The sequence below is a fragment of the Procambarus clarkii genome, chromosome 57 (assembly GCF_040958095.1).
Source record: "Procambarus clarkii isolate CNS0578487 chromosome 57, FALCON_Pclarkii_2.0, whole genome shotgun sequence".
NCBI lineage: Eukaryota > Metazoa > Arthropoda > Malacostraca > Decapoda > Cambaridae > Procambarus > Procambarus clarkii.
This window is the reverse complement of record NC_091206.1, coordinates 18,131,835-18,134,334: the sequence shown is the minus strand read 5'-3', so window position 1 is coordinate 18,134,334 and position 2,500 is coordinate 18,131,835. Positions and strand designations below refer to the sequence as shown.

The 2,500-nt window shown below is 42.2% G+C and overlaps 1 protein-coding gene across 1 annotated transcript in view; it reads left to right on the top strand.

The window, feature by feature from the left end:
* The window catches only part of LOC138353365 (uncharacterized), a 57,544-nt gene that overhangs the window by 33,433 nt on the left and 21,611 nt on the right, over window positions 1-2,500 (top strand). The gene's annotated exons all lie outside the window — the stretch shown is intronic.

The following is a 2,500-nucleotide window of genomic DNA, read 5'->3' as shown; positions in this document are numbered from 1 at the left end:
TCTCTCTCTCTCTCTCTCTCTCTCTCTCTCTCTCTCTCTCTCTCTCTCTCTCTCTCTCTCTCTCTCTCTCTCTCTCTCTCTCTCTCTCTCTCTCTCTCTCTCTCTCTCTCTCTCTCTCTCTCTCCCTCTCTCTCTCTCTCTCTCTCTCTCTCTCTCTCTCTCTCTCTCTCTCTCTCTCTCTCTCTCTCAATTTTTCCCAGCGCCCCCTTCCACTCGTTATCAGGAAGTGTCAGCAACAGTCTCACTAAAGCCATCATTTGAGTCCGTCAAACCTCAAACATTACCAAAACTATTTTCCAATCCATTTAACGTCTGGATTTGACAATTTCCTTTCACAGCCGTCATTTAAACGCCCGCGCCAATCACATTTAGAAATTGCGACACGGTAAAGCTATAATAATTTTTTATGGCATTGTGATTTTTATTTTGGAATTCTGTTCGAGGATTGCCAATCAACTTATCAACTTATTTTTAAAACTGCTGTGTATGTGTGTTGTTGCTTCAGTTAAGCTATACAAAAATTATTTTCCTTATCAGGTTGAAACTCGTCCAAAAGATATCATCAGATTTTTATCAGATATCACAAGGAAGAAATGATACTTTCAGATAAATGTCAGAGATAGCCAAGGTTTTTGTTATCGTCGCTTTCTCCAAATTTGGTAACTTTGTGATCACATGCAAGAACCATTACTCAGTGTAGTAAATACTGACACGGAACTAGACTGTATTACATGTCTAATGGATCATTACCCACGGAACCATTTATTCAACAACAAGCATCTTACTAACCCAAGGAACCTTTTGTTAAGCCAAAGGATCTCTTATTTAACCAAGAAACCTCTTGTCAATCCAATGAATCTCTTGTTAAGTCAAGAAACCTCTTGGCAATCCAAGGGACCTCTTGTTTAGCCAAGAGATCGCATATTAACCTTTCGCCTCAAGTTTACAACACTCATTTTCTTTCACCTCTGTTTTCCCCCTGACGCGATCTACATATATCAAGAGGCAACAAGTATTAAGTGGGAAGACACAAGTATCAAGGGGAGCGAACATCGAGTAATATAATATACTGCATTGCAGCGAGTATCACGGCATAATATACTGCATTACAGCGAGTATCACGGCATAATATACTGCATTGCAGCGAGTATCACGGCATAATATACTGCATTGCAGCGAGTATCACGGCATAATATACTGCATTGCAGCGAGTATCACGGCATAATATACTGCATTGCAGCGAGTATCACGGCATAATATACTGCATTACAGCGAGTATCACGGCATTATATACTGCATTACAGCATAATATACTGCATTACAGCGAGTATCACGGCATAATATACTGCATTACAGCGAGTATCACGCCATAATATACTGCATCACAGCGAGTATCACGGCATAATATACTGCATTACAGCGAGTATCACGGCATAATATACTGCATCACAGCGAGTATCACGGCATAATATACTGCATTACAGCGAGTATCACGGCATAATATACTGCATTACAGCGAGTATCACGGCATAATATACTGCATCACAGCGAGTATCACGGCATAATATACTGCATCACAGCGAGTATCACGGCATAATATACTGCATTGCAGCGAGTATCACGGCATAATATACTGCATCACAGCGAGTATCACGGCATAATATACTGCATTACAGCGAGTATCACGCCATAATATACTGCATTACAGTGAGCATCACGCCATAATATACTGCATTACAGCGAGTATATCACAAACCAAACAAGCCTATTGGGCAGATTTCTTCTCTGGGAGGATTAATTTGTTGCAGGTGAATAACCGAGAATCATGGGGACGTCTTAAGTATGAGCTAGTTTGCTCGAGCTTAATGAGCATTGAGACTCGTGGACTGTTTAGGAATTAAGCCCCCAGAGAGATGGTTCAGATATCTTGGAATCCTCGCTTCTTGCAAAGTCTGGCGTGCGATTGTCGATTGAGTAAGTGATTGGGCATCGTTGTATCCAGCCGACAGTGTGAGAGATAAAGAAGAGTATTGAGAGAGCCGTCTACCTTTCTGTTCTAATCGTCAGACAACACAGGGAACATGCAGCAAAACCAGAGGCAGTAGTTTACTTTTCCAGTCAAAAAAACTAAATACTCTACCATATATATATGCTCTTACCTTCTCGCTTTCCATTCCTCATCCTCTACTCTACCTTTCTATTCCCTTCCACTATCCTCCCTTCTTCACTGCTCCCTTCTTCACCCTCTTCTTTCCTCCTCATAAAGCTTCCAATTCACCTACTGTTACCCTTCCTCTCTAGGCCGGATTATTCTCCGCGCCTGACCGGCCGGCCGTGGCTGCACCTGTCATAAATACTGTAATGGGGATATTCCCATGCGTACAGCCTCGCGCGCTACGGATTTATCACGCCGTTCTGGACCTCAAATTTTTGCATAAGAACAGATTCGCAGTTGGGCCAAGAAGTGCACCTCTCTCTCCTTCCTTGTCTCGTCCATATT